This window comes from Phyllobates terribilis, unplaced genomic scaffold, assembly GCF_046119375.1.
Source record: "Phyllobates terribilis strain yellow unplaced genomic scaffold, ASM4611937v1 Scaffold_3__8_contigs__length_932513732, whole genome shotgun sequence".
Classification (NCBI taxonomy): Eukaryota; Metazoa; Chordata; class Amphibia; order Anura; family Dendrobatidae; genus Phyllobates; species Phyllobates terribilis.
This window is the reverse complement of record NW_027362763.1, coordinates 745,709,727-745,723,983: the sequence shown is the minus strand read 5'-3', so window position 1 is coordinate 745,723,983 and position 14,257 is coordinate 745,709,727.

Genomic DNA, 14,257 nt, shown 5'->3' with positions numbered 1-14,257 from the left:
GAAAGCACATGGAAGGAGATCCTCTCTGAGTGTAGCATTCCCACCTGCAGGGTTACGTGCTCTGTGACGAGCAAGATGGTCATTGGAAGGAGTCTTCCATCCACGGAAGCGACTGCCAATGGCTCAGCCAGAGGTTTGGTAGGAATCTGATACTTCTCTACAAGGGACTGGGAAATGAGATTCCCAGCAGCTCCGGAATCCAGATGTGCGGTTTCAAAGAAGCAGTTCTCTCCACAGAAGATAGAGATGGACAAAGTCAAGAACGGAGAGGATTTACTTTTGCCTAGGACGACCTCTCTGAGCGGTCCTAGACACTGGAGTTTCTCGGCTTTACCGGACAGGAACGGATCAGGTGCTCCTTACTACCACAGTAGAAACAGCCCACCTCGGCTCTGCGTGAGACTTGACCATCTTGGTCTGGTCGATCTGCATAGGTTCGGGCGAGCGTGCCCGGGGAGTTGCTGGTTGGGAAGACGGTTTCTGGAAAACAGGAGCAAGACGAGGAAATCTTCTCTCCCGGGTAGTCTCCTTAGCACATTCTAGGAAACGGATGTCAATCCGGGTAGCTAGTGACACCAGGTCATCCAGGGTGGTAGGAATGTCCCGGCCGGCTAACTCGTCCTTTATCCGACCAGAAAGACCCTCCCAGAAGGTGGACACCAGGGCCTCGTTGTCCCAGGCAAGCTCAGAAGCGAGGGTACGGAACCGTATGGCATACTGGCCTATCGTGAGACTCCCTTGGCGGAGACGGAGCAATGAGGAGGCAGTAGAAATCCTTCGTCCGGGTTCATCGAATACCCTCCGGAAGGCAGCGTGGAAAGCCGGAAGATCGGACACCAGGGAATCCCCTCTCTCCTATAGAGGGTTTAGCCATGCCAATGCATTCCCGGTGAGGTGAGACATGATGAACGCCACCTTTGCCCGGTCGGAGGGAAACTGATGTGGCAGAAGTTCAAAGTGCAGCGTGCACTGGTTCAGAAAGCCCCGACATAGGACGGGGTCACCCCCAAAATGAGGAGGCGCAGAAAGCCGGGGTCCTAGGCTGGATGCCGTGGTATTGGTAGGCAGCGGCACTGCCGGAGAGGGTGTCGCTCGACTCGAGGCGGGCACAGGTGGAACAGACAGCGTGTCCAGGCGAGAGTTGACAGACCGCAGGTAGGTCAGGATTAGTGATGAGCGGTGTTCGACTCAAACTGTTGACCAATCTCAAATTCGAGCTGTTTTGGGCGATGTTCGAGTCGTTCGAAGAACTCGAACGATTTGCAAAAAATTCTGCTGTTTGAGGTTATGTTCGATAACTGTTCGTGCACCAAAAGCGTAACTGGATTTTTTCACAGTAATACTGTTAATCAATGTTAATGGACAGTTTCAGTGTAGAGTGGGCGGGGGGAGGGGCAGGGGATGGAGCTCTGCAGAAATAATGCCGATCTCCATTTTTTTTTTTCTTTCCCGCATTTACAGTGGGGCGGTGCAGTCTGTCAGCCTTTCAGCAGCGCACACACACAGAAAAGTGCTTTTTTTCACACAAGCAAGGGCATGTGTCATTGGCTGTGTATGTCACATGTCCTTGCTCTATAAGACCCAGCCATTTTCCCCATCACCACTGCTGTGGGCGTTATGCAGTATAACTGTGTGAATTGGGAGCGAATTTCCAGTTATATAGAGAGATAGGTTTAGGGCGTATGGACTAGTTCTAATTGCAGCCCTTTTGAGGGCTAGGTTACAGCAGTTCATAGCAATTTTTGCCAGGCAGGTCTGTGCCAGTGCTGTGCAAGTGTTTTTCACAGCATTTGGCGAAATGTAGCTCAGCCAATCCTTTTGCGCCTGTAGCAGTGTCTGGTAGTCAGTGGAGTAGCCCATCTGAAGCAAGCTACACCACCTGTGTATCTAATAACAATTTTTTACTGCATGTAATCCAGTAAATCCTTTTGGGCATAGTAGCAGTGTCTCGTAGTCAGCAGAGTAGCCCACCTGTGAAGGAAGCTACACCGCCTGTGTATCTAATTCTAATTTTTTACTGCATCTAACCCAGGAAATCTTTTTGGGCCTAGTAGCAGTGTCTGGTAGTCAGGTCAGCGGAGTAGCCCACCTGTGAAGGAAGCTACACCGCCTGTGTATCTAATTCTAATTTTTTACTGCATCTAACCCAGGAAATCTTTTTGGGCCTAGTAGCAGTGTCTGGTAGTCAGGTCAGCGGAGTAGCCCACCTGTGAAGGAAGCTACACCGCCTGTGTATCTAATTCAAATTTTTTACTGCATCTAACCCAGGAAATCTTTTTGGGCCTAATAGCAGTGTCTCGTAGTCAGCGGAGTAGCCCACCTGTGAAGGAAGCTACTAGAGATGAGCGTTGTTCTACTCGAACTGTTCGCCAAACTCAAATTCGAGCTGTTTTGGGCGGTGTTCGAGCCGTTCGGCGAACACGAACGATTTGAGAAAAATTCGGCTGTTCGAGGTTATGTTCGATAACTGTTCGTGCACCAAAATCAAAACTGGATTTTTTCTCAGTAATGATGAAAATTAATGTTAATACGTAGTTTGAGTGTACAGCGGGGTGGGGGGAGGGGAAGGGGATGGATCTCTGCAGGAATAATGAAGATCTCCATTTTTTTTTCTCTTTCCCGCATTTACAGTGGGGAGGTGCAATCTGTCAGCCTATCAGCAGCGCACACATGGAGCGAAGTGCTTTTTTCACACAAGCAAGGGCATGTGTCATTGGCAGTGTATGTCACATGTCCTTGCCCTATAAGACCAAGCCATTTTCCCCGTCGCCACCATTTTCTCACTGCTGCAGCTGCGTGTTAGACGGCACCGCTGTTGCTGTGTGCGCTATACCTTGTTAATTTCAAGCCAATTTTCGCACAAATCTACAGATAGCTTGGGAGTAGGGAATAGTTGTGATTGCAGTCCTTTTAAGGACTAGGTTACAGCATTTCCTACGACTTTTATAAGGCAGGTCTGTGCTCTTAAATAGATAGATTGTGGGAGTAAAGACTAATTGTAATTGGAGTCCTTTTCAGGACTAGGTTACATCAGTTCCTATCAGTTTTTGCCAGGCAGGTCTGTGCCAGTGCTGTGCAAGTTTTTTTCACAGCATTTGGCTGAATCTAGCAAAGCTAATCCTTTTTGGCCTATTGCAGAGTGTGTTAGTCAGTGGAGTAGCCTATCTGTGTTGCAAGATATACCACCTGTGTATAGAATACCAATTTTTTTACTGCACCTAGTGAAGTAAAATCTTTTGGGCATAGCATCATTCTATTAGTCCATCTATACTGACCTCCATCAGGTTGCAAATTTAATATAATTTTTTTCTGCATCTAGATCTGAAAAAATATTTGGCCTTTTAACAGTGTGTGGGACTTATTCTATTAGTCCATCTATACTGACCTCCATCAGGTTGCAAACTGAATATATTTTTTTTCTGCATCTACCTCTGAAAAAATATTGGGCTTCTAGCTGTGTGTGGGACTTGTTCTATTAATCCATCTATACAGACCTCCATCAGGTTGAAAACTGAATATAATTTTTTTCTGCATCTACCTCTGAAAAAATATTTGGGCTTCTAGCTGTGTGTGGGACTTGTTCTATTAGTCCATCTATACTGACCTCCATCAGGTTGCAAACTGAAAATAATTTTTTGTCTGCATCTAGCTCTGAAAAAATATTTGGCCTTCTAGCAGTGTGTGGGACTTTCTCTATTAGTCCATCTATACTGACCTCCATCAGGTTGCAAATTAAAAATAATTTTTATCTGCATCTACCTCTGAAAAAATATTTGGCCTTCTAGCAGTGTGTGGGACTTTCTCTATTAGTCCATCTATACTGACCTCCATCAGGTTGCAAATTAAAAATAATTTTTTGTCTGCATCTAGCTCTGAAAAAATATTTGGCCTTCTAGCAGTGTGTGGGACTTTCTCTATTAGTCCATCTATACTGACCTCCATCAGGTTGCAAACTGAATATATTTTTTTTCTGCATCTACCTCTGAAAAAATATTTGGGCTTCTAGCTGTGTGTGGGACTTTCTCTATTAGTCCATCTATACTGACCTCCATCAGGTTGCAAACTGAATATATTTTTTTTCTGCATCTACCTCTGAAAAAATATTTGGGCTTCTAGCTGTGTGTGGGACTTTCTCTATTAGTCCATCTATACTGACCTCCATCAGGTTGCAAATTGAATATAATTTTTTTCTGCATCTAACCCAGCCTATAGTTTTGGCCTAATACCACAGTTTGGCCACTCAGCTCTGCTCGGTTCCCATCCATTGTTTTTTTGTGCAAACAACTCCAGAGTTGTGAATTAGTTAACCACCAAAATGAGTGGAAAAAGGCCTGCTGCTGGTGGAAAGGGGAATAGGCGTGTTGGGAAGGGGAAAAAAGGTTGTGTCCGTGGGGTAGGTGTTAAAGCAACAGTAACATCTGCAGAAGAAAGACCATCTTCCAGCCAAACTAAAATGTCTACTTCTTTTAGCGGACAATGTGATAAGATCCCTTTCTTACGGCCACGCCAATCGCTACAAATTCCAGATGAGGCACAAAAACAGCAGGTGCTTCAACGGATATCAAGTGCTCCTTTAAGTGGGCTCTCCTCCACATCAACTTCAACATCACAAATACTCCAGTCCTCAAAGGTGTCACCCCAATCGCACTTGCTTCCTCACAGCTCCCAAATCTCCAGCTGCCCGTCTGAGTATGAGGTAGAACAGATGGTTGAGTCTGCAGAGCTGTTTACTCATACTATAGCATGGGAATCAGAGGTTGACTCCAGCGCTTCTGTGAATCCAGACGAGGAAATGATCTGCACTGATGCCCAGAATCTTTATGAATCGGATCCAGGACCAGATGCAGAAGGTTCTGACCATAATGTAGACCCTCATTCCCAAACTGTAACTCCTGTTGGTGGAGACAATGAGGAAGACGATGATGAGACTCAAATACCTGATTGGAGCGACAACTTTAGTTTTTTGTCAGGGCAGGAACAGGTTGGCTCTGAGAACGACGGGTGTGATAACGCACAGGGTGATGATGATGAGGTTGGAGATCCCACTTACTGTCAACCCACAGTCAGCCAAGAGATGAGGTCAGCAGAGGAGGTGGAGGAAGATGCTAGTGACGACGAGGTCAGGTTGCGCCTTCCTGGACAGAGACGTAGTACTGGAAGCAAGTCAACAACTGCATCCTCAAACACAACTCTGCCTCTCACCACAAGTCGTGGTGGCTCTTCAGGTCGCATGGGTGCTAAGCCTTGCATAGCCTGGGCATTTTTTCAGATCGATAAAGATGACCCAACTCGTGTTATCTGTAACATTTGTCAGCAAAAGCTAAGTAGAGGCCAAAAAATACATAGTTTGAGTACTTCATGCATGAACCGGCACATGGACATGAAGCATAAGTTGCAGTGGGAAGCTCAGTGTGCTACAATGCGGCCTAGCCGGCCGGGCCAACCACCGTCTGCCATATCTTGTGCATCCGCGGCCTCTTCATCCTCTGTGACTGGGGGGACAGCAGTCACACCTGTTTTGGGGCGCAGACCTGCCACCTCTTTACCCGCAACAGCCAGCGTGATTAGCAGGTCATCATTTTCTTTGGAGGTGGTAACACCAGCTGGTGTTGAGCGCTGTCCGACATCGATAGCACCACCTTTGGATCAAGGCAACCTAACATGTCCGCCTGCATCTTCCTCACAGACCGGCAGTTTGCCGGGGACACCCTTATCAACCCCGTCTAAGCACAATAGCCAGCCCTCGGTCCCTCAGATGTGGATAAGTAAAAGACCATTTCCTCCTAGCCATGAGAAAGCTAAGAGGTTGAATTTCACCATCTGCAAGCTCTTGGCTACAGAAATGCTGCCTTTCCGCCTGGTGGACACAGAGGATTTTCGAGACCTTATGTCCGTCGCAGTGCCCCAGTACCAGATGCCCAGTCGGCACTACTTCTCAAAGAAAGGTGTGCCTGCGCTCCACCAGCATGTCGCACACAACATCACCGCTTCTTTGAGAAACTCTGTGTGTGACAGGGTGCATTTCACCACAGACACTTGGACGAGTAGGCATGGACAGGGGCGTTACATGTCGCTGACTGGGCACTGGGTAACTATGGTGACAGCAGGACAAGGGGCTGCTGTCCAAGTCTTGCCGTCCCCACGAGTTGTGCGTCAATCCTCTTTATGTCAAAGTTCCTCCACTGCTTCTGCCTCCTCAACCTTAACTTGGTCTTCCACCTGCACCCAAAGCCTGTCTGGTCATGCCACAAGCTTTCTAACTGCGCAGAAGGGATCCTGCACACCTCCTTACTATGCTGGCAGTAGGGCTCAACGTCATCAGGCGGTTTTTACTTTGAAATGTCTGGGAAATGTGAGTCACACAGCTGAGGAGTTGTGGTCAGCTCTGGAGAACCAATTTCATGAATGGTTGTCTCCACTGGACCTGAAACCAGGGTAGGCCGTGTGCGACAATGCTGCAAACCTGGGTGCGGCCCTTCGCCGGGGCAATGTCACACACGTGCCTTGTATGGCTCACGCGTTGAACCTGGTTGTCCAGCAATTTTTAGCCCACTATCCCAGACTAGATGGCCTTCTGCAGAGGGCACGGTCACTGTGTGCTCACTTCCGCCGTTCGCATCCCGCAGCTCAGCGACTTACATCTCTACAGAAGTCGTTGGGCCTGCCACTTCACCGGCTAAAATGCGATGTGCCTACCCGGTGGAATTCAACTCTGCACATGTTGCAGTGACTGTGGCAGCACCGACAAGCCCTGGTGCAATACGTTCTGACGTATAGCCTGGGCCAACGAGATCTGGAGGTGGGGCAAATCACGCTGGAGGAGTGGTCTCAGATCAGGGACCTATGCACCCTTCTGCACAGTTTTGAAATGGCGACGAAGATGTTTAGTGCTGACGATGCCATTATCAGCATGACTATTCCGGTGATTTACATGCTGGAGCACATGTTAAACAGAATTCGGAGTCAGGTGGTGGCACAAGAGGAGGTGGAGGAAGTAGAGGAGGAGGAGTTGTATGCGGAAGGGCTAACATCTGCAAGGTCCAGACGGTCGGCAGCACCAAGGCGGCAGGCATGTGAGGGTGGGGGAGATGGTTTTACCAGGGTGCATGGTAGCAGCCAAACTAGTGAGGAAGGTGCAGGAGCCCAGGAAGAAGTGGAGGACGAACTGATGGAAGACTCATCAGATGAAGGAGACCTTGATCACATTTCTGTTGTGCGAGGTTGGGGGGAGAGGACAGAGGAAGGAAGCATGATTGTTACCTCGCCACCAACACAACAGGAACTTGGTGCTCCTGGATGCGCAACACACATGAGTGCCTTCTTGCTGCACTACCTGCAACATGACCCTCGAATTGTGAGAATTAGAAATAATCCTGACTACTGGGTTGCCACACTGTTAGATCCCCGGTACAAAAGTAAATTTGCAGAAATTATTCCTGCCATAGAAAGGGATGCACGCATGCAGGAGTATCAGCAGAGACTGTTGCAGAATCTTACATGTGCTTTTCCACAAAACACCAGTGGTTCACGTAGTGAATCTCACAGTTCCAACTTGCCAACCGTGGGACCGTCAAATGTTCAGCACTCAAACCGTAACAGAACCACAGTATCTGCTGGTAACATCAATTTTGCGGAATCATTTCACCACTTTTTTAGCCCATCCTTTGCAAGGCCACAGGAGACAAGAAGTCTGACACATAGTCAACGCCTAGAGACGATGGTACAGGAGTATCTCCAAGTAAACATTGAAGCCATGACTGTGTCAATGGACCCTTGCTCTTTTTGGGCTTCCAATCTGGATAAATGGCCGGAGCTAGCCACTTACGCCTTGGAGATCTTGTCATGCCCCGCAGCCAGCGTTCTGTCTGAACGTGTGTTCAGCGCTGCTGGTGGTGTGCTGACAGATAAGCGCACGCGGCTCTCCACTGATAATGTAGACAGACTCACGTTCATAAAGATGAACAAATCATGGATCCGAAACGACTTTTCTACCCCTGTGTCATCCTGGGGAGAGTAAAAGCTTGATGATTGGTTAAAATCACCCTACCAACCGTTTTAAGCTTTCAAATTACTAATCATGTTTATCTGTATCTTGACTGGAAAATAATTTGGGCTTTGTAGCAGTGTGCAGCACTGATCCTATTAGCCCATCTATACTAAGCTCCACCAGATTTAAAATCAATAATAATTTTTAGCTGCATCTAGCCCGGAAAATAATTTTGGGGCTCCGAGATGCGCAAGACACATAAGTGCCTTCTTGCTGCACTACCTGCAACATGACCCTCATATTGTCAGAATTCGAAGTAATCATGACTACTGGGTTGCCACACTCTTAGATCCCCCAAACTTTTCGATCAACCTTTTCATTTTAATAAAGACCAAAAAAATGGTCATTTTTGAAATTATAAGCATTAGCAGGTTATTAGAAACTGAAATCAAACAGTTTTCAACTCAAAACTTTATTCTAGGTGATGTTACATATTCACATAGGACCCCTTGTTCGAAAGGAGCTTCTGAACTCTCTCGTCCATTGAATTTGTCAGGTTTTGGATGGTTTCTGCTTCAATTGTTTTGTATGAGGACAGAATACCCTCCCAGAGCTGTTGCTTAGATGTGAACTGCCTCCCCCCATCATAGACACTCCTTTTGATGATGCTCCAGAGGTTCTGAATGGGGTAGAGGTCAGGGGAGCATGGGGGTCACACCATAAGTTTGTCCCCTTTTATGCCCATATCAGCCAGAGATGCAGATGTTTTATGTGCAGCATGAGATGGTGCATTATCATGCAAAAAAATGATCTTGCTGTGAAATACATGGTTCTTCTTCTTGAACCATGGCAGGAAGTGCTGTTTGAGAAAATCCACATACATTATGGAGTTCATCTTTAACGCCTTCAGGGATCCTAAAGGGGCCGACAATCTCTCTCCCCATGATTCCAGCCCAAAACATTACTCCACCTCCTCCTTGTTGGCGCTGTAGCCGTGTTTGCGTGGGGTGTCCATCAACCAGCCATCCTCCACTCCATCCATCTGGACCATCGAGCGCTGCACGGCACTCATCCGTGAACAAAACAGTTTTGAAATCAGTCTTCATGTAATGTTTGGCCCACTGGAGCCGTTTCTGCTTGTGTGAAGTGGATAGAGGAGGTCGACAGGATGGCATATGCACAGCTGCAAACCTCTGAAGGACCCTGCATCTTGTTGTTCGGGGGACGTTGGAGGCACCAGCAGCTTCAAAAACTTGTCTGCTGCTATGACAAGGCTTTTTTGCCGCTGCTCTTTTAACCTGACGTAATTGCCTGTAGGAAAGAGTCCTCAATTTGCCCTTATCAGCACGCACACGTGTGTACTGTGAATCAGCTACATACTTCTTGATTGCCAAGACACTTCATCCTGATCATCGCACAATGTTGATTGTAGTCATGCCTTGACCTAAACACTCCACAATTTGTTGCTTCTCAGCAGCCGACACATCCTTTTTCTTTCCCATTTTGGCAGAAAATGTAGGCTGCTTAATAATGTGAGACAGCCTTCTTAAGTAGTCTTGCCTTTCATTGGACACACCTGCCAAACTAATTAGCACAGGTGTCTGCAATTGCTTACAGTGATATAAAGAGCCCTGACACACATCACCATCAATGAGTTTAACTGACAAACAAACACATTCTTCCCTTATCACTCCTAAACACTTTTTGCATAATAATTTGGAACACAGTGTATATGTGCTTTTCCACAAAACACCAGTGGTTCACGTAGTGAATCTTACAGTTCTAACTTGCCAACCGTGGTCTGTATGGAGTTGTTCAATAAAGGGCCCAAAATTAAGATAACATAGATGGGAGAGGTCTCTATGAATAGGAATTCGTAAGTATTTGATACCCTGTGAGGGCCAGGCAAAGGGAAAGTTGGACTGGATGGAATCCTATATGGATTTGGGGAGGGAGACATCGAGGGCCTCAGACTTCGCTGCATTGATTTTAAAATTTGACCATGTAACAAAGTGATCTATTTCAGCCATAACAGCATGGATGGATATATGTGATTGAGTGATGTATACTAGTACATCATCAGCAAATAGAGACCACTTGTACTCGGTGCCTCCCACCTCAATCCACCTAATATTGGGGTTATGGCGAATTGATGAGAGCAGGTGCTCCGTCACTAGGATGTATAAGAGAGGGGACAGAGGACATCCCTGCCTTGTCCCATTGGTGATTGTGAAAGGTGATGAAAATGTTCTGATGCACCCCCTGGGCCTTGGGACACCCGGAGCCGGACCCTTTTTGGTGGATGCTGGTGGTTGTAGTCTTCGTGGCGGCGACCCGGTTCCGTGGCTCAGGGTGGTCAAACCAGTGGCGGAACTATTTATGTGGTTTTGATGTTTAAATGTCCGACTACGCGACAAGTGGATTGCGGTCAGAGTGAACCGCCGCTGCAGGGCAGACCGCTGAGGCTGGTGTTGTGGGTGCAGCAGAGCGTAGCATAACTCCCCACGGGAGGAGTATAGCCTCAGGGCAGTGTATGCGGAGGATGGGGGTGATGGTGCAGGGCAGCAGCAGTAACGACACGGAGTCAGTGATGCAGTCCAGGGCCTTTACTCACAGTTCTTATTATCCAGACCACGTCTGCAGGTAACGGCTGCCCACGTCGTACTGTGCTCACCAGGTGAGGGGCTCAGACAACTCCCAGATAACTTTGGAGTGCTTCACAGGACCCCCTTTGTGTGTCCTTTGTCTGGCCTTTCTTACCAACCCTTCTGTCCGGCTGCCTCGGGCCTCCTCTTGGTAAACTTGGCGCCAGTTTCCCTGACCCTATGTGCTGCCCTCCTAGCGGGTGTAGCGAGGGGCTGCGCCACATAAAATGTCACAGCCTCCTGTTTCTAGCTGAGTGTCGTTTCCTGCCTCCACTAGTTTCGGGGACCGGTCTCCCCCTTTGGCCTGACCCCTCCATGCAGGTGGATTCGGGCGTGCGGTGGCGACTCGCCCGTCCGCACCCCTGAGATCCCTTCGTTCCTCGTTCCTGGAGCCTTCTCCGCTCCTCTTCCTTCCTTCTCCCTCTTCCAGGCCTGGGCCTCTGTTACTAGGCCCGCCTCCGGAGCAGAGCTCATGCAGAGCCCCTGCTCCCTGCCACTTCTTCTCAGACTTCTCTGCACTGAACTAAGATGGTGCCCACCTTTTATACTCCCTTCTCAATGCACCCAGGAACTGCTTCCTCCCTGCTCCTGCACTACAGGGTTCCCCTTCCTCAGTGTTCCCTCCCCCCACTCCAGCCAGGGACAGGGACTGTCGTGCCCATCTCAGGGGCATATTGGTCGCCCTGCCCCACGGCAATGTGGTGTAATGCATGCAGGTGTCGGGTCCTGATCCACACTCCATCCTTACCTGAGAGTGAGATATCACACCTCTGGGTGAGGTGCAATACCTCTGTAGCAACCGAGCCCTCAGGGTGCTACAGTTCCATTGATCTTCAGCCTAGGTGACGTATTGCGATACAGGGCCGTGATTTTGGCTATAAAAGGGTCCCCTAGACCCCTACCCCAAGCTTTTAAAGAGAATCATATATGGCGTGCCAGGAGACTGTATGGAATGCTTTCTCAGCATCCAACGAAAGTATCTAATTACAAATTTTTAACTGCATCTAGCCCAGGAAATACTTTGTGCCTAGTAGCAGTGTCTGCTAGTCAGCGTATTATCCCGGCTGTTAAGCAAGCTACACCACCTGTAGTTTGGACACTTAATTTTTTCAAAGGAAATGCTTCGGGACCACGGGACACTCAGTGAAGAGCATCAGGAGGCACCCCAAGGCATAGGGGCTGGTACTGGCAGTAGGATGCCTTGCGGTGGACAGCCGAGCTCAATCCTTATAAAAGCTTTTTAACTGCAGCAGCTTTAGTGGACGCTACTGGAGCTGGAATTACGCGGCTGCTGGCATGAGACTTGCCCTCCAATAGATCCTTGTAAATGGATTTAAAGTGTATTCATTCAAATTAGAGAGACAATTTAAATTAAAAAGCTTAGAGCTGCCTCCACCACAGGGGGGCTCGCTCGACCCCCCAGCGGACAGGCACCAGTATTGGGAGAGGGGGGCTAGCCGTCAGGGTTCACCGCGGCTCTGGCACAAACCCGGCGACACGGAGGTGGCACGGGCAGGAGCGGACTGAACGTGTCGGCTTCTCACTTTTTGGATTTTAGAAGGGCATGACATGCCTATATCTGTGTCTCCCCCTCCTTTTACTCCTCCACCTCTTTTCTTTTCTCATGACTATATGTACTTGTCACTTTTCCATGTGTTAGTTGTGTCTTCTGAGCAGTTTGTCAGCTTTTGGACACCTTTAAAGGTGTTTTCTATGTGTTTCTATGTGTTTTTGTTTGCCTGCCATTGGTTTTAACGGTGTTCGAAGGTGTTCGACGAACAGTTCGACGAACAGTTCGGCGAACACACGGGTGTTCGACGAACCGAACCGAACTCGAACACTACGGGGGTGGCTCAACACTAGAAGCTACACCGCCTGTGTATGTAATTCTAATTTTTTACTGCATCTAATCCAGGAAATCTTTTTGGGCCTAGTAGCAGTGTCTTGTGTTCAGCGGAGTAGCCCACCTGTGAAGGAAGCTACACCGCCTGTGTATCTAATTCTAATCTTTTACTGCATCTAACCCAGGAAATCTTTTTGGGCCTAGTAGCAGTGTCTCGTAGTCATTGGAGTAGCCCATCTGTGAAGCAAGCTACACCGCCTGTGTATCTAATAAAATTGTTTTACTGCATCTAACCCAGCCAATCCTTTTGGGCTAATACCACAGTTTGGCCACTCAGCTCTGCTCGGTTTCCATCCATCGTTTTTCGTGCAAACAACTACAGAGTTGCCAATTAGTTAACCACCAAAATGAGTGGCAAAAGGCCTGCTGCTGGTGGAAAGGGGAATAGGCGTGTTGGAAAGGGAAAAAAAGGTTGTGTCCGTGGGGTAGGTGGTAAAGCAACAGTAACATCTGCAGAAGAAAGACCATCTTCCAGCCAAACTAAGATGTCTACTTCTTTTCGTGGACAATGTGATATGATCCCTTTCTTAAGGACACGCCCATCACTACAAATTCCAGATGAGGCACAAAAACAGCAGGTGCTTCAACAGATATCAAGTGCTCCTTCAAGTGGGCTCTCCTCCACCTCAACTTCAACATCACAAATACTCCAGTCCTCAGAGGTGTCACCCCAATCGCATTTGCTTCCACACAGCTCCCAAGTCTCCAGCTGCCCGTCTGAGTATGGGGTAACACAGATGGTTGAGTCTGCAGAGCTGTTTACTCATACTATAGCCTGGGAATCAGAGGTCTGCTCCAGAGCTTCTGTGAATCCAGACGAGGAAATGATCTGCACTGATGCCCAGAATCTTTGAGTCGGATCCAGGCCCAGATGAAGAAGGTTCTGAGCATAATGTAGACCCTGGTTCCCAAACTGCAACTCCTGTTCGTGGAGACAATGAGGAAGATGATGATGAGACTCAGATACCTGATTGGAGCGACAACTTGACTTTTCGGTCAGGGCAGGAAGAGGTTGGCTCTGAGGACGACGGGTGTGAGAACACACAAGGTGATGATGACGAGGTTGGAGATCCCACTTACTGTCAACCCACAGTCAGCCAGTCGATGAGGTCAGCAGAGGAGGTGGAGGAGGATGCTAGTGACGACGAGGTTAGGTTGCGCCTTGCTGGACAGAGATGGAGTACTGGAAGCACATCAACAACTGCATCCTCAACCACAACTCTGCCTCTGACCACAAGTCATGGTGGCTCTTCTGGTCGCATGGGCTCTAAGCCTTGCATAGCCTGGGCATGTTTTGAGATCGCAAAGGATGACCTAACTCATGTTATCTGTAACATTTGTCACCAAAAGCTAAGTAGAGGCCAAAAAATCCATAGTTTGAGTACTTCATGCATGAGCCTTCACATGGATATGAAGCATAAGTTGCAGTGGAAAGCTCACTGTGCTACAATGCGGCCTAGCGGGCCGGGCCAACCACCGTCTGCCCCATCTTGTGCATCCGTGGCCTCTTCATCCTCTGTGACTGGGGGGACAGCAGTCACACATGTTTTTGGACGCATACCTGCCACCTCTTTACCTGCAACAGCCAGTGTTGTTGACAGGTCGACAGTTCATTTGGAAGTGGAAACACCTGCTGGTGTTGAGCGCTCTCCGACATCGAGAGCACCACCTTTGAATCAAGGCAACATAACATGTCCGCCTGCATCTTCCTCACAGACTGGC